The sequence below is a fragment of the Rutidosis leptorrhynchoides genome, chromosome 8, assembly GCF_046630445.1.
Source record: "Rutidosis leptorrhynchoides isolate AG116_Rl617_1_P2 chromosome 8, CSIRO_AGI_Rlap_v1, whole genome shotgun sequence".
In the NCBI taxonomy this organism is placed as follows: Eukaryota; Viridiplantae; Streptophyta; class Magnoliopsida; order Asterales; family Asteraceae; genus Rutidosis; species Rutidosis leptorrhynchoides.
In genome coordinates this window covers 328973150-328995563 of record NC_092340.1, presented here as the reverse complement: position 1 = coordinate 328995563, position 22414 = coordinate 328973150, and the positions used below count along the sequence as shown (strand labels likewise).

At 31.4% G+C, this 22414-nt stretch overlaps 1 pseudogene; it reads left to right on the top strand.

Annotated features, from left to right (window-relative positions):
• Positions 1-19913, top strand: part of LOC139864492 (cysteine-rich receptor-like protein kinase 15) — a 47222-nt pseudogene extending 27309 nt beyond the window's left edge.
• The last annotated feature ends 2501 nt before the right edge of the window (positions 19914-22414 follow it).

Here is a 22414-nt window from a genome sequence, read left to right as displayed (position 1 = left end):
TCTTCAGTACACTTACTTATGGCAAACACCGATTCGACTTTCTCGGTCCACCGTTTCAATCCAATTGGTCCTTCAGTTCCATCAAATTTCAAAGGTTTGCAGGCAGTAAATTCTTTATAGGAGCATCCTACACGATTTCTTGTGAAATTAGTTCCACTGCTAGATCCAGAGTTATTGTTATTTTGCATCGCAGCCTGTACTGTGGCTATGTTTGTTGCAAGGAAAACACGGAAGTCTTCCTCGCTCATGTTCAAATTCTGACGAGTCGCTGGTGCCATTTCCTTCAAAAATAGCCAAAAGAATTGAGTTAATCATATAGAATTTAAGAGTAGTCAATAGTATCTCGTAGCATTATATGAACTTATTTATAAAAGCTTTTTCTTCATATTAGCATTTTATAGTTTTAATTCGGGTAGTACCTACCCGTTAAGTTCATACTTACTAGCTACTATACAACTCAACTACTACGCTTCTATATGAAAAACTTATTACAATAATATATCGCGTTCAAAATTTATACAAAATATTACAAACTTACAATACCGCTATTATACATATAGGATGAAATATAGCACATAATAACTTTGCTACCCGGCAGCTATAAAGGCAATTCTAGTTAATACGCAAGTTGTTCAGCAAAAGAAATAAAGACACGTAATTCATAAGTCCAGAAACAAGTCATGCATTCTGGTTTTACTAAGACGACTTCCCATCCTTGATCTTGTGGAAAGTAACCGTTATGACCATTGGCTAGGCAGCATGTTGTTATGTCGTCAAAAGGACGAGGGTTTCGTAATGCCCAACAGCCTCGTAGCAATCTAAAAACCTTGTTTCTTACCCCAACTACTGAGTCCGTCACTTGTGAAAATGTTTTATTTAAAAGTTTCAACCCAATGTTCTTTTTCTCCAATTGATGAGAAGCGAACATTATTAACCCGTAAGCATAACATGCTTCTTTATGTTGCATGTTAGAAGCTCTTTCTAAAGAACGGAGTCCTATGTTGGGATATGTTGAGTCAAAATAGGTTCGTAACCCGTAGCGTAAAATTGCATCTGGGTTTCCCGCACTAAATGCCTTAAAGAAAACTTGGCGTAACTTAAAGTCTCCCCAATGTGATATACCCCATCTTTCAAAGAAAAGCCTTTTATATACTAAGGCATGCCTGGAATGTCTTTCAAACGTTTAACAAACTAATTTTGCCGTAACTAATTGTGCTGATGAATTCTGCCCGACTCTAGACAAGATATCATCAATCATATCTCCTGGTAGGTCTTCTAAAATTTTTGGTTGTCTATCCTTAACGTCCATTTTGTGTTTTTATACTGTAAAATAGACAAGGATTAGATTCGTAAAAGATAATTAACAAACAATACAAGCAATTTTTACATAGAACATAAAAGTACAAGCACACTACAATACATATAATATACAACATGATTACAACCCTCTAATCTGAATCACTGGTTTCTTCTTCTTCGGACTTGGTTCGTTTTCCTAATTTTCTAGGGATATATGATGTTCCTCTAATACGAGCCATCATTTTCCACAATGGTTTAGAAAAACCTGGTGGTTTAGAGGTTCCCGGGTTATTGTTACAATTTAGGAAATACGGACGTTGCCGATATATAAAAAGTTCATCGGGGTTGGAATCAGGTTTCTCTATTTATATACCTTTTCCCTTATTATTTTCTTTTGCCATATTAAATTGGGTCGAGGTAATTTCTATAACATCATCGGAATCCTCATCGGGATCCGATTCATCGAAAAATTGGTAATCTTCCCAATGTTTTACTTCCTCGGCGGAAACACCATTGACCGTTTTTAACTTTGGTCCGTTGGTTGATGATTTTCTTTTATTTAATCGATTTACTGTAGGTATCAAAATTTCTTCCTCCGGAACCTCTTCTTCTTCCGGTTCCTCCTCTTTCGGTTCCTCCTCTTCTGATTCCTCCTCTTCCGGTTCCTCTTCTTCCGGTTCCTCTTCTTCCTGTTCCTCTTCGGGAATTTGTGAATCTTCCCAAATTATATTCGACTCTTCATTAATATAAGGTGAGTCGATGGGATTTGTACTAGTGGTAGACATCTATCATACAATATCAAACACATTAAGAGGTTAATATTGTCCCGTTCATATTGATTATAAACGTTCCATATTAATTGATTTCGTCGCGAGGTTTTGACCTTTATATGAGACGTTTTTCAAAGACTGCATTCATTTTTAAAATAATCATAACCTTTATTTTATCGATAAAGGCTTAAAAAGCATTACGTAGATTATCAAATAATGATAATCTAAAATATACCGTTTACACACGACCATTACATAATGGTTTACAATAAGAATATATTACATCAAAAATAAGTTTCTTGAATGCAGTTTTTACACAATATCATACAAGCATGGACTCCAAATCTTGTCCTTATTTTAGTTTGCAATAGCGGAAGCTCTTAATAATCACCTGAGAATAAAATGCTTAAAACGTCAACAAAAGGTTGGTGAGTTATAGGTTTAACCTATATATTATCAAATCATAATAATAGACCACAAGATTTCATATTTCAATATACATCCCATTCATAGAGATAAAAATCATTCATATGGTGAATACCTGGTAACCGACATTAACAAGATGCATATAAGAATATCCCCTATCATTTTGAAAAATCCTTCGGACATGATAAAACAACTCGAAGTACTAAAGCATCCGGTACTTTGGATGGGGTTTGTTAGGCCCAATAGATCTATCTTTAGGATTCACGTCAATTAGTAGATCGGTTTACTAATTCTTAGGTTACAAAGCAAAAGGGGCATATTCGGCTTCGATCATTCACCCATATAATGTAGTTTCATTTACTTGTGTCTATTTCGTAAAACATTTATAAAAACTGCATGTATTCTCATCCCAAAATATTAGATTTTAAAAGTGGGACTATAACTCACTTTCACAGATTTTTACTTCGTCGGGAAGTAAGACTTGGCCACTGGTCGATTCACGAACCTATAACAAATATGTACATATATATCAAAGTATGTTCAAAATATATTTACAACATTTAATACATTTTACTGTTTTAAGTTTATTAAGTCAGCTGTCCTTGTTAGTAACCTACAACTAGTTGTCCACAGTTAGATGTACAGAAATAAAGCAATATATATTATCTCGAATCAATCCACGACCTCGTGTATACAAGCCTCAGGCTAGATCACAACTCAAAGTATATAATATTTTGGAATCAACCTCAACCCTGTATAGCTAACTCCAACATTACTGCATATAGAGTGTCTATGGTTGTTTTGAAATATATATATAGATGGGTCGATATGATATGTCAAAACATTGTATTCGTGTCTATGGTATCCTAAGATTACATAATATATTAGAATACATGTATAATACAATATGAGTTAGCTAGGATATGATTAATATAGATTTATTACCAATTTTCACGTAGTTACAACAAGCAAAAATATTCAATCTTGTTTTACCCATAACTTCTTCGTTTTAAATCCGTTTTGAGTGTTTCAAGTTGCTATGGTTTCATATTGATCTTAAGTTTATGAATCTAAACAGAAAAAGTATAAGTTTATAGTCAGAAATATAAGTTACAAGTCGTTTTTGTAAAGGTAGTCATTTTAGTCGAAAGAACGACGTCTAGATGACCATTTTGGAAAACATACTTCCACTTTGAGTTTAACCATGATTTTTGGATATAGTTTCATGTTCATAAGAAAAATCATTTTCTCATAAGAACAACTTTAAAATCAAAGTTTATCATAGTTTTTAATTAACTAACCCAAAACAGCCCTCGGTGTTACTACGACGGCGTATATCCGGTTTTACGGTGTTTTTCGTGTTTTCAGGTTTTAAATCATTAAGTTAGCATATCATATATATATATATATAGAACATGTGTCTAGTTGATTTTAAAATTCAAGTTAGAAGGATTAACTTTTGTTTGCGAACAAGTTTAGAATTAACTAAACTATGTTCTAGTGATTACAAGTTTAAACCTTCGAATAAGGTAGTTTTATATATATGAATTGAATGATGTTATGAATATCATTAATACCTCAGGTTTTGTGGATAAACCTACTGGAAATGAGAAAAATAGATCTAGCTTCAAAGGATCCTTGGATGGCTTGAAAGTTCTTGAAGTAGAATCATGACACGAAAACAAATTCAAGTAAGATTTCCACTCGAAATAAGATTGTTAAAGTTATAGAAATTGAATCAAAGTTTGAATATGAGTATTACCTTGTATTAGAAAGATATCTTACTATAAATAAGAAAGATTTCTTGAGGTTGGATTATCACTCAAAGTGGATTTACAAGATTGGAAGTAAGCTAGCAAACTTGGAAGTGTTGTTGGTGTGTTCTTGAGTAGTTATTTTATAACTTGGTTTATGTATGGATTTATGAACTAGATTGAGCTAGATTTTGTTAAAGATGATGAAGAACACTTAGAACAAATGAAGAACACTTGAGAGAGAGTAATTTGATGTATGTAAGTTGCAAAATGAATGTGTTTGTGAGTGTGTTCTTTCACGTGAACTATGGTGCCAATATAGTCTTCATTAGTTTGTTGTTTTGTTAGATATTTCATGCTAGTTGCCAAATGATAGTCCCCACATGTGTTAGGTAACTCACATGGGATGCTAAGAGCTGATCATTGGAGTGTATATACCAATAGTAAATACATTTAGAAGCTGTGTATTGTACGAGTACAAATACGAGTGCATACGAGTAGATTTGTTGATGAAAATGAATGAGGATGTAATTGTAAGCATTTTTGTTAAGTAGAAGTACTTTGATAAGTGTCTTGAAGTCTTCCAAAAGTGTATGAATACATATTAAAACACTACATGTAAATACATTTTAACTGAGTCGTTAAGTCATCGTTAGTCGTTACATGTAAGTGTTGTTTTGAAACCTTTAGGTTAACGATCTTGTTAAATGTTGTTAACCCATTGTTTATTATATCTAATGAAATGTTAAATTATTACATTATCATGATATTAAGATGTATTAATATATCTTAATATGATATATATACAATTAAATGTCGTTACAACGATAATCGTTACATATATGTCTTGTTTCGAAATCCTTAAGTTAGTAGTCTTGTTTTTTCATATGTAGTTCATTGTTAATATACTTAATGATATGTTTACTTATCATTTATCATGATTATATAATGTAACAATATCTTAAAATGATTCATATGTATTAAGTAAGACGTTGATATAACGATAATCGTTATATATATCAAATTCGAGTTTCATAATTCAATAGTCTCATTTTTATGTAATAACTCATTGTTAAAATACCTAATGAAATACTTACCTATCATAATATCATGTTAACTATATATATATATCCATATATGTGTCATCATATAGTTTTTACAAGTTTTAACATTCGTGAATCACCGGTCAACTTGGGTGGTCAATTGTCTATATAAAACCTATTTCAATTAATCAAGTCTTAACAAGTTTGATTGCTTAACATGTTGGAAACACTTAATCATGTAAATATCAATTTCATTTAATATATATAAACATGGAAAAGTTCGGGTCACTACAATAATAATAATAATAATAATAATAATAATAATAATAATAATAATGATGATGATGATGATGATGATGATGATGATGATGATGATGATAATAATAATAATAATAATAATAATAATAATAATAATAATAATAATAATAATAATAAATAATGAACCTAAAAGGAGATCGTACCCAACTTATAGAAGGCAAAATGTTAACTAGCTGGAGAACGAAATATTACTCCGTATAAACTTACTTACGCGTACAATCATAAATTTGCACATACCCTAATACCCCTTACCTTGTTAAGGCTTCTAATGATCCTAATGTTAGATAGATATGTACTATTCCTTCCAATTAATAGACAAATCATCGAATTATAATCGATTGAACTTTACAACCTATCTAAAATCCTCATATACGTAGTTTGTACTTCATACTTCATATATCAAGAAAACATAAGTGAACTGTCGTACCTCTAATGGACGATTTGATAACAAAATACAATCAACATGTTTAATACAGTAATTCCTTAATAACATAATGATAGAGAAGACAACAACGAATTACCTCAATCAACACTAGTAAGTCGGATCGGTGTGAAGAATTGAAAACATGGCAATGAGAGTTGAGGCTAGAATCAGTTAGTTAGGGCTCCAATTACTCAACCTTTACTACAAATGGAGAATGAAGAATAAATTAACGAGAGATAACAGTTAGGGCTCCAGTTAGAGAGAGCTTGATTTGTGGATGAACGAGGGAACTTGATTATTGTTATTAGAACTGTAAACCATTAGATAAATTTTGTAGCAATAGTTAGGGCTGCGAATATTGTTGACGCTGAGACCTTCACCATTGGACTTTCTTTACATGCCGAATTCTTTACAATTTATTCATGCTTTTAACCAGGAACTAGTATATCATTTTTTCTTTTATTAGTTGAATTCCTTTTCTATTTATTCATTCACAGTTTTAAACTTGAACTTTTTATTTTATATAATTTATTTAATCTTCTTATTAGTATAATGTCATTAAGAACATAAATGCATCCTTCACGTTTAAAGCGGTGAAATAAATCATATAGTTCGCACACTTTAAATTGTGATTTAACAATTTAATCTATCTATTCTATCATATTTAATAATGTGCAAGTTTTTCACAGTGCAAGTTCTTTTTTCACACTTAAAAATGAATATTTTTATGTCAGTTTCTGACTTTTTTTACTCCAAATGTCGGTGTTTTGTGTAAGTTTTCAGTAGGGTCCACTAGTTTTTGATTTTTACATTTTCTTATATATTCTTAACACATTATTTAATAAAACTAATAATATAATATTCATTAAATTATAAAAAACACAAACTACAAATGAAAAAAAGGTACTTAAAATAAAATTTTAAAAATATAGATAAATTAAAAAATATTAAAAATAAAGATTACAAAAAGAAACACTAATTCATAGGTCGAAAGGAAGCCGGACTGATGCGGATGGAGCTGTTCCCTTCTTTAATGCATCAAAAAATAGGCTACTGATTCAAAACATTTATGTCATTGTTGGAATCTGCCATCCCGAAAAAAGCATGTCAAATCCACAAGTCATATGAAACCACAACTTCAAGCATAATTGTCGGTTTCTTGTGATCACCCCTAGTGTATTGTCCTTTATAAACAACATGACAATTCTTCCACTCACAATGCATGCAATCGATACTCTCGGGCATACCCTTGAACCCATGCTTCTCCTCGTGTGCATTATATAATCGTGCAACATCGGTTGCTGTGGGAGATCTCATGTATCGACTTTTATATAAATCGAGAATTCATTTACAAAAGTTGTCCAAACATATTACTTATGTTTGCTCACTCATATGTAAATATTCATCTAACATATCGGGGGCAGTTCCATACGCCAATTGACGTATAACCGAAGTACATTTTTGTAAACTAGTAAACGATTGCCTACCGGTAGCATCTTCACGTTCTATAAAATAACTAAAATGCTCCGGAATAGAATTACTAGAGTTACTATAAAAGGATGTTAATCTTGCACAATTCGGAGAAATACATTTATTCTCATACGAAAACACCTTTTAAATTTTTTCGCCGAAAAAAGTGGTGGCTCAGTAAAGTAATCTTTCCACAATCGTTCCGCAGCTGACTCATGATCTCTCGGAATGTAACCTCAAACTCTATGAATACGAGACACGGACTCGATTTCAGATTCTTCGTCCATTTCTTGAATAAGTTGGATAATTAAGGTCCTCCAAATCTGAATCAGAAACTCCAAAATTAAAGGATGCCATAATTATATAAAATTTTAGAATAGATTGTATAAAAAATGAGAGAGAAAGAAGATTTGTTGTGTAAAAAATAGAATAGAATTGAAGTATTTATAGTTAAATAATTGTATATTTAAAATAGTAACAGCTCTATAGCTGTAACGACCCTGGATTTTCCAACGTTTAATTAATAATATTTATTATTAATACTTGCGCATTAATAAATGTATTTTTATACGTCTACTTGTTATCGTACTTGACTTTACATGCTCGATTTGTCTTTGCGACACACGTACTTTACACGAATAATATTTTCGAATATTATTTACATTCATGATTATTTATTATTAATCATTTTAATTAACTAAGGTTACTAGTTAATTACTTGGGCTTATTTATTTAATTAATTGTTACATGCTAAATGCGACGACCCGGAAATTTTTGACCAAATTTAAACTTAATCTTTATATGTTTCCGACACGATAAGCAAAGTCTATAATGTTGAGTCTCAAAACTTTTGAAACAGTTTACATGAATGCATTGACCTTCGACTGCTCTCGACGATTCACGAACAATTAATCGTAAATAGATATGTGTGTGTATATACATATATATATAGATATAAATAATAATTGAAAATATAATTTGAAGTATTATATGTTGTTGTTATTAAAAATTAATAAAATAAAAATAGGATATTATAATAATTATTATTTAAAATATATCTCTAAATATAAATAAAGTATATAAAAAAATAAATATTAAATAATTGTAATACTTGTTTGATGTTTCGATTGATATTAAGCAAGTTAAATTCAAACTTATGTAATTTTAAAATAAACAGTGATTTATGTAATTTTAAAATAAACGGTGATACGAAAATGGGTTTTTTAAATTTTAGGCTTATTAAAAATGTATTTAGGAGCTATTTGTTAAATTTTAAAACTTTTTATATTTTACTTAGGGTTGGGAGTGAATAATTAATGTAATTTTTATTTCATAATAAATGAGCAAATTTTATACCATAATGATCAAAATAAATAAAGCTATTTAATTTAAAATTTTGGGATTTTTTTCAAAGACTTTTATTCGCCACTGAGTAAACAACGGAGTACGATATATTTGTCTGTGAAGAGTGTCGGTAGAAAGAAAAAAGTTAGAGGGCTGCTTAACTGCTCGAATACTGTTCTTTCATTATTGTTGTTTGAGTGAAATTATTATTATTATATTTATTATATTTATATTACTGTTTTTGATTCTTCTTCTCATCAATTAACATCTACGCAGTATATATTATATATGTATTGATATATTGCAAACAACAAAAAAATTAACATTCACTACCTTCTATATTTTTTTTTTCCAACTGTATGATCACTATCACAAGAAACATCTTCTTCGTGAACTGTTTTAGGCCGCCATCCTCACTACCATAAACCACCACCGGTTACCTTCCTCCATAAAACCCACCATGACCACCCATCGTTGATGATCTCCACCACCACCCTAGTAATCACCATCCTAGCGACAATCACCATCGAACCACCTCTACCTTCGATAATCACCACCACCTTCGAACTACAATCAACACCATCTTTGCTCACCATTTAACCACACCCTTACAATCACTTCCATGAACCACCTTCATCCATCTTAAACCGTCACTCACAACCACATCCACCACCTCTCAACCATCTACAACTATGAATAACCACCTGCAAATCACTGTTTCTGTCCAAAAAGCTCAAAAACCGAACATCTTTGGAGCTATGCTACTGTTGGTGTTTGATGTCGACCAGGAACAACTACAAAATACCACCACAACTATCTCATTGAAACCTGCAACTACAGTTGTTAGTATTTATGTCCAAGAACCCAAAATCCCACGAAGAAGAATACTAACCTCATCATCATATCCCCATCTTAGTTTATAAATATATATGTATATATATTTTTGCAACTGTTCATCGAACCAACCCTAAAAGCATTCAAAAATCGCTGCTCATCTATTTCCTTGAACCATCAAATGACCGATTCATTCACCACCATCGTCAACGCATATTTTTTTTCTATTTATTTATTTTCTGTTTCTTTTCGAATCACAAAACCACAAACCCTAACCATCATTATCGTCCATCACCTCTCTGCAACCACCATGAACACCATCGCTACCACCGTAAATCCTCTCCCTTTTCTCTCTCTTGTTAGCTCAATCGAAAACCATCACCTTCATCATTGTTTTCTCTTATTTCTACTACTCGATCAACCACCACAACCGGCACCATCGAAAAACATTTAAATCGCTATCATCATCATCCTGCTACTGTTTTTTTTTTCTGTTTAATGAAAAGAAAGGAATGATGAATTCAAGTTACTTCAGCAAAAACGAGTGAAGAAAAGGATGAAATAAATCTTTTTTTTTTATTCAAGTGTCAGCCACTATTATTTTTTTTTTTAAGTGCATCTATTAATCGAAGCCTTTAAGTAATTGATGGGTATTGGGCCGAGAGTTTTATTTGTTTGTTGTGTCAAGTGTTGTTTTCCTATGTTGGGTCGATTGAGGATTAGAGTGGGCCGAGTGTTTGATATATGTTAAATGGACCAAGAACTTATGAGTGCTTCAGTGGTTTGGTGATGTTTGGGTTAGCCAAGAAGTCACAGGATCGAACCTGGGCAGGAGCAAATATTTTTTTTATGTAGAAGATGAATCAGACAGCGCTATAGATACTGGATATATATTAATGGATTGTGTTTTAATGAGAGATGAAAGAATGGAGGGATGGTTAAGGTGTTGTTTGGGTTTAACCGAGAGGTCTCGGGTTCGAGCCCGGGCTATGGCAATTCTTTTTAGAAAGCTTATTTTTGAGGTAGCTATCTTATAAGTATTATTATTATTATTATTATTATTATTATTATTATTATTATTATTATTATCATTATTGTTGTTGTTATTAGTTAGTGTTATTATTGTTAAGAATTTCATTAGTTTAACTATCATAATACAAAGTATTATTATTATATTAATAAAATAATATTATATAAATATTAATATCATTGTTATTGTTATTATTAGCATTAGTACTAGTATTATCATTTTTAAAATTATATATTTTAACAAAGGTATTTTAGTTAAAATTATCGTCTTCATTACTATTATAAGTATTATTATCATTAAAACTATTATTATTAGTATTAACAATATTTCTACTAAAATTATTATCATTATAAGTATTATTATTATCATTATTACGTAAATTTACTAATATTATTATTATTATAAAATAATATAACTTTTTAATTATTATCATTTATATTATGTTATCAAATCATTTTCGGTTATATAACACTATAGTTAATACATATAACATATCTATATTAACGTTTTAAAATAAATACTAATTATTTAGTTAAAGTACGCAAAATCGAAATATTTAAATTACTTATTGATAAAAATATATAACTTACTAAAACAACAATTATATCACTAATTATATATAAATTTAGTTGTTCAATTTCAAGTATAGATGTTAATATATATACTTGATATAGGTTCGTGAATCCGAGGCCAACCCTGCATTGTTCAATGTCGTCATATGTATTTTTACTACAAAATACAGTATAGTGAGTTCATTTGATTCCCTTTTACTCTTTACATTTTTGGGACTAAGAATACATGCGCTACTTTTACAACTGTTTTGTTAAATGCTTTTGAAATATATTTTGAACTGCGAATACATGAAATGCTTTTATAAATGTTTGACGAGATAGACACAAGCAAAACATTCCTCGAATGAATTATTATGCAGACAGAAGTTCTGCGGATTATTATTGAATTATGTGGACATGATAATTGCCACCATTGAATTATGTGGACATAATAATTGCCACCATTGAATTATGTGGACATGATAATTGCCACCAGTTGATGTGAATATTATATATCGAGAGAATGATTTTATACACAGGTTATGTGTATGTTATTTTTGTGCACAAGATATGTGTACAGTTACTAAGATTTATGAAAGATGATTTCGTACACGAGAAAGGTGTACTGTATTTAAATGATATCGCATGTACATTACATGTGGGTATATGATTCGAGCCCATTTGTACCATGCAGGATTTAAATCTTGTGGTCTATCAAAATGATGAATTTTATTGTTTTATGATAAACCTATGAACTCACCAACCTTTTGGTTGACACTTGAAAGCATGTTTATTCTCAGGTATGAAAGAAATCTTCTGCTGTGCATTTGCTCATTGTAAAGACATTATTTGGAGTCGATCATCGCAATGAAACCAGATGTTGGTGACTTCGTCCAGACGGATTAGGACGGGGTACGACAGTTGGTATCAGAGCGGTGGTCTTAGAGAACCAGGTCTTGCATTAGTGTGTCTAACTGATAGTCGTTAGGATGCATTAGTGAGTCTGGACTTCTACCGTGTCTGCATGTCAAAAGTTTTGCTTATCATTTTTGTCGGAAATCATCTGCTTATCATCCTTAGGAGATTACCTGCTCATTATTCTTAGTCTAGACACGTTTTACTGCATTGACTGCATGAATAGTGTATAGACAAAATTCATATCTTAGCGTATATATTACTGTAGATCTTGCCTGATATCTCTCGTAAATTTCTCCGCAATTTAGGGGATCCTGGTACTATATATATCTATGCATATTATGCATTGAGAATACATCCAACTACCAATTTCTGTCACTAAAATCTTCATACCAAAAATCTTTTCTGTGATCGCGGATGATGGCCTCTACGAATCGACCACATTCCTCTGACTCCGAAGACAGCGTGACAGGAGCACACCAACAAATCAACTATCGTGATTACTGGATAAAATGGGGGTGGGTTCGCGACATACTCTCCCTATGGAGAAGGAAAGAAGGTACTCCATATCATGAATTAAATCTACCACCTAACCTTGGAGTACTTGACCCGCTCACCGGCGAACCCGTTCGCAACACCGTTTATACCCTATTTGCAAGAATTTTTCATCTTGAAGCTACCATTAACGGAACTAGAGAAGATATCCGACCCCTACCTCACACTGATAATCAACCAGGGTTAGTAAAAGAAATTAGAGAACTCTGAGCTCGAGTATTAACTTTAGAGAGCACGGTATACAATTTACAAGCACCGGCAGTATTACCAACACCGATAACATCACCAGCCTCAGCACCAATGGCACCAGTACCACCAACAACCCAAGTTTCAACAATCCATGCCTCAACATCTCATTCTATACCTCGAGTATAATCATCGTTCTACGAATCGTTCTACATCGATTATCTTCGTTCTTCATGGCGATTAAGTAATCTCTAAATGTTTTAGAGATTATGTATTCTAGTTCTAACGGTAAACCAAATGAGTTTAATATCATATTAACTCAATGAATCCATGATTACGTCTGAAGAAAATATATATGTATATATGTTTTCATAAAGATTGTAATTAAAAATTCTTTCGTACAAAGTGTTAATTGTGAAAATATTTTAACGGGTAGGTAATATCCGAGGAATATTCAGATTTCACATTAATAAGTTCCACTGTACATTCTTCGAAGCTGATTCAACAGTCATTTACTATCCTACTTACATCCACCGATATACAAATCCGTTCACCACAGAATAACCATATTCATCCAAATTCATATTTGGATTTTGATTTATCAGAATCCAACAAGTGGCATAATGAAGAAAACATTTGACAAAATAAAATTTGTTAGAAACAAACAAATTAACTATGAAGAATCTTGTTAAGAATCCACGCTAATTGTTCCTAGCTAACTGGTTACATTTTATTTATCGCAATTTAATTATCGCAATTTACATTCTCCCAATTTTATTTATCGTCATTTAATTTCTGTTATTTACTTTACGCACATTATTTATCGTCATTTAATTTCTGTTATTTATTTTACGCACTTTAAATATCGGGACACGTATACAAGGTTTTGACATATCATATCGACGCATCTATATATATTATTTAGAATCACCATAGACACTCTATATGCAGTAATGATCGAGTTCTCTATACAGGGTTGAGGTTGATTCTACATTAATATATATAGTTTGAGTTGTGATCGAGTCTGAGACATGTACACGGGTCACAATACATATTAATTAATTCGAATATTATATATTGGACTATTAATTGTGGACTATCGACTGTGGACTAATAATATCTCTCTATATATTAAAGTAAAGACACAATTGAGTGATAAATCATTTTAAAAATAAATCCTAGCCATCCAATTTGTTGATCTCCATCAATCTTAACCATATAATACACTTAATCACGTGATTAGACCCTTCCTTAACATCTAATCAGACTAAAATGCCCCTCATCAAAATTAAACAAGCCGGTTGGGCATCGGTTTTAGGGTTCAAGCAAAGAAACCTCATTTGCATTTACACGCTCCATTCTTCATCATTCTTCCTTCTTACACTACACTCCTGCATTCAATTAGGTTGCGATTCAAAAATCATTTTCCATTCTCTCAATTAAACCATCATCATCGTGCTTCTTCATCTTCATCATCATAACCATCTATTCATTTTCAAATAGTCAGTTTAATTTAGGGTTCACACAAATCGCCAGTTTTAATTAGGGTTCACAATATCAGTTTTCAAATCGACCACCAAATCGCAACCATTTAATCATGTATACGTTCAAGGAAAATCGGCTAATTTAGGTTTCTTGCGGTTTGACCAGAAGCTCTCGTGTGATGCGTCAAGAATGAAAAGGTTAGGGTTTCCAATATTGATTTTTACAATTGCGTATATGATTTGATTACAATTAGTTAATCAGTGTTTCTCTATATCTGATATTGCTTTGTTAAATTGACTATTGATTACGTATTTGCTTTGATTTCACGCAACTTGATTTGATACGTTTTGTTTGAATTGTATATAGTAATTCTGATCTGAATTATATTAGTGAATAACCCTAATTTTTCTCAATCGATTAATTCATCCGCTGCTTAGTTTTCAGATCTTAATTATGAAAGGTATTAGATTGACTAAATCAACAATTGTTAATTTGATCAATTATTTGTCAAGTAATTACCAGTCTTTTTTATAAAGTTGCTGATTTGGTTTGTGTTTCACGTAGGTGTGCTCATGTGACTATCAGACTATGTGAGTTTGAACAAAAGCTATATCATTTAATTTGAGTACCTATTTATTTTTTGTGTGAAACAAAGACAATCGTGGTAAACAAAAAAGAATGATTAGTCACATTGATATATTGCTTTTATATTTTCTATTATTATTATAGATGTTACATTTATTATTGTATTTCAGAAGTCTTTTATTAACCTCATTCTGTTATAGTTTTCAGTACAATATCCCATTGTCATGAATCATGCATATCAAGGTGTCAATTTCGACATGAAACAAAGGTTTTAATTCTCCAGTTGTATGATTTGCAGGACAATGATGTGCAAGCAAGTGAGATGACAAATGATGATATATTAGGAGATGTTGTGCCCCATAATCAGATAGAGTCAATGAGGCAGTTCTGCTATCAAGTTCTTAAGCCGAGTCAACACAAGGTAGTCATATGTGTTTGTCTTTGATAATGATGTTTGGGTACTAATTTATAGAGTATATGGGATTGTGATATGCCATCAGTATTTCATTTGGCTCTCTACAGTTTTATATCTAAAATATAGACAATCCAAAATGGTATTTGACTTTGTAACTTGTTAATTTTATCATGAGTTAGTATTGGTGGCAATGTCAGTAATGACTGATTGATAAGTCGATTTGGGGTGCGTATAATCTCAAATGAGTGGAACCTGGTCCCTTAAAGTCTACTTTTATTGTAATTACTGGCTTCTTAATGGTCTTATTCTAGGGACCAAGGTTATCATTTAATTATATCCTTTTTATAGTCATAACTAACAAGCTGTTGTGTAGAAAAAAGTGCACCATAAATGTTTGCAGGTCAACTCAAACCAACCCTGTCAACCATTTTTGCCATTAACTAAGGATGGCCTATTTCAACCGAACTTGTGTTGATGCTTTACCAAACCCGTGCAACCTGTCCATCATCCCTTATCTGTTAGTCAGTAATAAATTGAAATGTGTCTTTCGAATCCAACTTTTAAAACCAATCAAGACGGTTAGATTGACTATTGGTGTTATGAAAACCAATCAAGAGAGAATCTTATATACCCCTTGCAGTAAGAAATATTAGATGTAGACCCTGGGTTCTTGCATGGTTTTGTTTGTGATTATTTATTTATCAGTGAGTAGATGACTTTTAATTTTTTTTTATTTTTTTTAATGTTTTTTAGGGACGAGGAAAGCCACAATTCCCTGGATCACACCCTGTTTCTCTTAACATGTATTGTTTACTTCAACTCCTATCATCTTATGCTCCTTTTTTGAATAATGCATGATTCTTGCATCTATCTGGTTTGGTTTAATTTATGTCCATGGCTTTTCAGTTTGTGTGTATGTTGATTTAAAGTTCATTTCACATAGGAGTGTATGCTTTTGAAGGGTCAGGATTATTTTGTTACAACCTCTAAATGTGACATATATTCATTAATGTTCATTGCTATGATTAGATTTAGTGAACTTGGTGGCTTGAGTAATTGGCAAGATTAAGAGTTTTTGGTGTGGGCCAAAACAGGCAGGTTCATTGGGTTGACCTCACACTTTTTGTCACAAGTTTAATTTATTTAACAACAATTAATGTACATATTAACAGTAGCATTGTCATAGTAATCTATAATTTCGAATTTTACGATCTAGAATGTCTATACTACACATTGGGTTACCTTTGACCCACATTGACCGTATAACCTGTACCCATTTCGTTTAATATTTGTTTTCCTTCTTTTGAAATATACGATAAGTCAATTTGCCACCTCTTAAAACATGATTTTTTATTATTTTTTATTATTATTATTATTATTATTATTATTATTATTATTATTATTATTATTATTATTATTATTATTATTATTATTATTTTTTATATATGATTTCTGCAGTCATTTTGTACAAGTATTTATGTTGGTGAAAGTCCATATGTATACTCTAGAAAGTTTACGAAGACACGTGGTTTGGTTAAAGGGAATGTAAATTACCATTAACCGGACACATATGAGAGTGTGCATGATCTGGATTTGTAACTGATATTCAACTTTCGAGATACACGTATTCAGTTTATGTAGTTAATGTTCTTTTTTTCAAGGTCCTTATACTGTTGATTGTTTTTTATCTAGGGACAAGTTACAACTCTTGAGGCAGAAGTATTATTATGCCACATGGAAAGCTGATGGAACACGATATATGATGTTAATAACGTGGAATGGGTGTTATTTGATTGATAGAAATTTCAACTTTCGAAGTGTTCAGTTGCGTTTTCCACGTGGAAACGTTAGTGAGGTAATTTTCTTTTATAATATGTTCCATCCATATCATATTAGATGTAACATTAGTAAGCTTTTTACATTCTTCTAATTAACTTTTATGTCTATTTTTACATGAAATAATGCATTTTAAAGCCCTGGTCTGATAATTTTTGAAGTCCATGAGATTGGAATTAGGCTCCCATTTAATAGTTAAATACTTGTATAGGTGGCAAAATGGCTGGGTTAGCAACAGTTTAGAACAGGTTGGGTTGACCTGCCCAAAGTGATATATTATCATTTTTTTTTAGAAAAGAAATTCGTTAATAAGCAATATATCAAATGTGATTACAAAATCGATTGGATTGTAAGCCATTTAAACTGTTAATTATTTTTGCCAAGTATTTTAGCTTTATCCCTTGTCAATTCAAAGCTAAACCAAATGATTCATTTTCACATAATTGGTTGAAATTGCTACATTTTGGAGACAGGTACTGCCATAAAAGCATTTATTTGTCCATCTTATATTTATAAAAAAGTTAATGTGTTAATGATATAGTTGCATGACTACAAAAACAGTACTGCAATACTTTTCTTGATCTTTAAACTAGACTGTGACTTTCATATGTTTGTCCAGTTTGACACCTTAATTGTTTTTCATTTAGCTAATTATTCAAGTGGTTCGTCTGAGGTATAGTCAAATCAGCACATTTATAATTGAAAGGATCGCAATTGGCACCTCTACCGTCTGTTTCATGAATCATGCATATCAAGGTGTCAATTTCGACCCGTTCTACCAATGCTCAATATTCAACATGAATTTTTTTTCCTTCTACAGTTATCCAAGTACGTAGTTGTCTAATAGATGTTATGAAAAGGTCCCGCTTCTCGCCACAAGGTAAGTTATGCAACTTATTACATCATACACCGTTGTCATTCAGTTTTTCTATCTTTAAAATAGTTTAACCTTTGTGGTTAATAGTAAACCGTTGTCATTCAGTTGTTCTGTCTTTACAAAAGTTTAACCATTATGGTTAATAGTAAACCATCATAAATCTCTACAACTGATTAACACTTAAACTATATGAAACAACCTAATTTCATGTTAACACTTAAACTATATGATCCATAGAGTATCTTACGGATATAGTATCACAAATAAAACTTTGCCATTAGAGATTGCCACTAGAATATATTTTGAATTTCTTATTTTAGTCTTTGTTGTAAAGTAGCTGGAGCTGGAGCTGAAGCTTATAGCTGGAGCTGGAGCTTATTTTTGAAGCTGGTAGCTGGAGCTTATTATTTTTTATAAATGTTTGGTAAACTAGCTGGAGCTTATTTTTCAGTTCATAAGCTCTACTTTTTTTCATAAGCTACTACAAGTAGCTTATTTTTTCAGAGCTTATGATTTTCATAAGCTCTACTTTTTTTGTCTACCAAACGAAGCTTATGACTTGGAGCTTATTAAAATCATAAGCTCAAGCTTCCATAAGCTCCAATAAGCTACGTGCCAAACACATCCTTAGCTACAATGTTTAAACAATGAGTCAAATCTTTAGACATTGAATAGTTTAAATGAATCATCAACGTCGTTCTATCTGTCTTGCATTATTATGGTTTTCATTTTTGTTAATTTTTTTCCAGGTTATAACTTGCTTTATTTATTATCAGTAATTCAACATTACTACTAAAACAAACAACTTTCGCTATGTTTACAGTTTATAAACATGTTAAACGATTACAATTATGGAATAATTTGTGGGAAACTACACGAAAATATTAACTACAACATAATTTTTTTTTTTTTACAAATGTTAAGACTTTCAATTTTATTCTATACATATTGTTTTTATATTATAAATAGTTACATTGCTGATAAGTCATGCAACACTACTACTATAACTAAATCGATCTATTAAAAAAATTACGAACACTATAATATTTATAATGATGATTTTTAAAAGTCAATGATGATTCATTTATAAAAAAGTCATGCAACACTACTACTATAAACGAATTTGTTCATCCCATCTCTACCTTCAACCCAGAGTATGAACTATAATTTAACTAAACACTATAATTATGATTATATAAGTGAATTATAACATCATGTATTGAACTTACTATGAATGCATTATTGTAATTGTCCTGATAAAAGACTATTCTGATTGGAACATGTTAGCCAACAGTCCCATTTAAGATGAGTTAAATGCAATTACTATGATGTCACCTGACTTTCGTGAGGATGAACAAAAATTTGGTGCAAAGTTTACAAAGTGTGACCTAATCATTTTCTTTTTTGTCCACAATGTTAAATTTTTATATTAGTTCATATATATATATATATATATATATATATATATATATATATATATATATATATATATATATATATATATATTGTGAAAGCTAACGCTAATACCTTACTGTAATACAATCATTTTAAACATTACTCTACCTTATAGTTTATATTTAAGAGATGGGGAATGTTCCGGGGTTTCCATTCCGAACTATTCTGGTTTGTTTGGTTCTATCAAAGACCTAGAAATGGATGGATCTGGAAAAGTCAACCGCACAACGCAAGATGGTGGTTTAGCTGAACTGTATAGTACATCGAACTTGAGACCAGATTTTAATGACCAATTCCCGTTTCATCCGAACGGTAATATCAATTTTGCACAACCAAAATAAATGAGGACTGACACATCATCAACGACTATGCGAGGGTTCCTGGATTAATGCAACGAATTGCAACTTTGAGATGCCTAGAACTGTTTATGATGACAATATGGGTCATGCTTGGAATCATGAACCCGGACCTTCAAATCTTTCCATGATGGATGCAAACACGTACTCTCAACCACAAGTGATTTTAAAAATAGGAGTAATATTGTCACTTTGGCTAAAGTATGTGCGACTCATTAGTTTTACATATGGTCGGTCTTCACAGCCTTTGTTTCTATTTTACGGTGTTGTATTCATGGCGATTTCAGTTTATTTCGTAGGTATTTTTGTGGTTTAATTTTGTACGCCATAGTGGTAGTTTGTTGGCCTAGAAAAATGCTTTAGCTTTGTTTGTAAGCATAAAAGCTCTGATTGTATTCCCAGCTCGTGGGCTCATTTGTATTGGCCATTTCACAACTCGGTGAAAAGCCTTTTATTTATCTGTTTAATCCCTGTTTTTTTTTTTTTTAAATGTTATAACATGTTATTTGAATAATATGGTATTCTAATTTGAATGCTTATAATGGTCAGCAGTGAGATCAAATGGTAATAATGATTTATATATTTATCTTTTTACATCTTTACAAATAAGGTACATATTCATATATACAAATCGTGCAAACAGTTGGCCTTTGATGTTCATTCAACATCTGCATTATTTTTATAAAATTTAGTATGTAGATGTAACATGCGTGACTTAACATAACGTTTACATGTATTTGACCGTCTTCTTTTATCATTAACCATGTAGATGAAGCATGCGTGATTTAACATATTGTTAGTAACAGATACAACATGTACTTAATGTATAACACATACATACAATATGTACGAATATTAACGTACTACTATGCCAACTCTTTATAGCCACCGTGCAATGCACGGGCTATTAAAACTATTGTACTTATGTTATCTTAACATTTTCTATATGTATGTAAGTGATTGCCATCTTTAGCGATTTCTATCTTTTTATTGCTATGTAGTAAAAAGATACATATTGTTCCATGAATGTTTGTATATGTATCGATTATAAGTCATCTAACACTACTACTGTAACTGTATCGCTTTATAATAAACTGAACAAATACCATGTAAAATATAATGATGCATAGAAGGTAATTGTGATTCATCCCTCAAAAAATCCCGCGAATTCGCGGGTCCTCCACTAGTTGGACAATTAAAATGAATTAAAATATTATTTATAACATATGAAACTAAACATATCTTCAAGTTTGCCACTTGATTTCATCTTAATCCTCATTTGTATCTTGACGATTACAATCTGCGTTCAAACCTTTCATGATTATTGAAAGAAAAAAAAACCTCAATCGAAAGGATGAACCAGCCGCACTTTACCTACGGAAGAAAAGATTGATACAGATAGTTATGCATCTGAAAAATCTCGAAAACTGAGTAAACGTTTAACGCGTAGATGTGCAAATTCCTTTAGCGTTATTATTACCGAAAATAACTTTGCAATCCCTTTTCAAATTAGCCAATTTTGTCACAGCTCCAACAAGTCAACTTCAACTTTTCATTTGAACCAACCTTATTGTAACCTTGATATATATGCGTGCTCTTTTATTGTTACCGGGGAACCTTTTATACTCCACCATAGTACCATCAGCGTTTAATCATCTAAAAACACAATTATCTTGAAACCACTTCGGAATGATAACCGATGATTCAGCTATCGTAGCATTAAATGCAGAGAAAACAGAAAAATTGTAGATGGTCTAAACGGTCAAAATTTTGATGATAAAGAAGAGAGTGTTGGGAATGCTCGATAGAAAATTTGGTACTGAAAAACAGATTGAGCAAACCATGAAGGAGACCAAGGCCAAATACAAAGACCATAACATATATTCAAAGAATCCAGGTAATTCTGGATCCGATGAAATCTTCAACGAATATCTTTCTCCGTACTTATGTTAAAATCTTGCGGAAAATCTTTCTTCATCAACCATCGAACTTAGAAATCCCAAAATATCATCATAAATATCTTCAATATTTCTGAGGATATTTTCATAACTCTTCTTGTCCGAAATTAGTTATCTCTTCGTGCTATCCGTATTACATCATAAAGGAAACCACTTAGTTTCTAAATTTCTTTAAAATTCGAGTTTAAATTATGAATGATTTCTGGAGTAGTGTTGGAAATTGAAGCATGAGTTAGTATAATATAATGACACTTGATCAACGTGATTATATTACAGTAAGTCATACTGAATTTCTAATGGAACGTGATAAAGGTTCACAGATCTTACCCACATCATGTGCCATGCTACATAACTCTTTCATTCTAAATAACCTATGAACATATCAAGAAAATATATTCTTGATAGTTCTATTCTCAATGATTCTGATAATTTGACAAATAAAATCGTGCGATTACGTTCTTTCTTGTTTAGAACATTAAGTTCATTCGAAGTTCCATACTTACGAATTCTGGACCATTATTCGCTTGA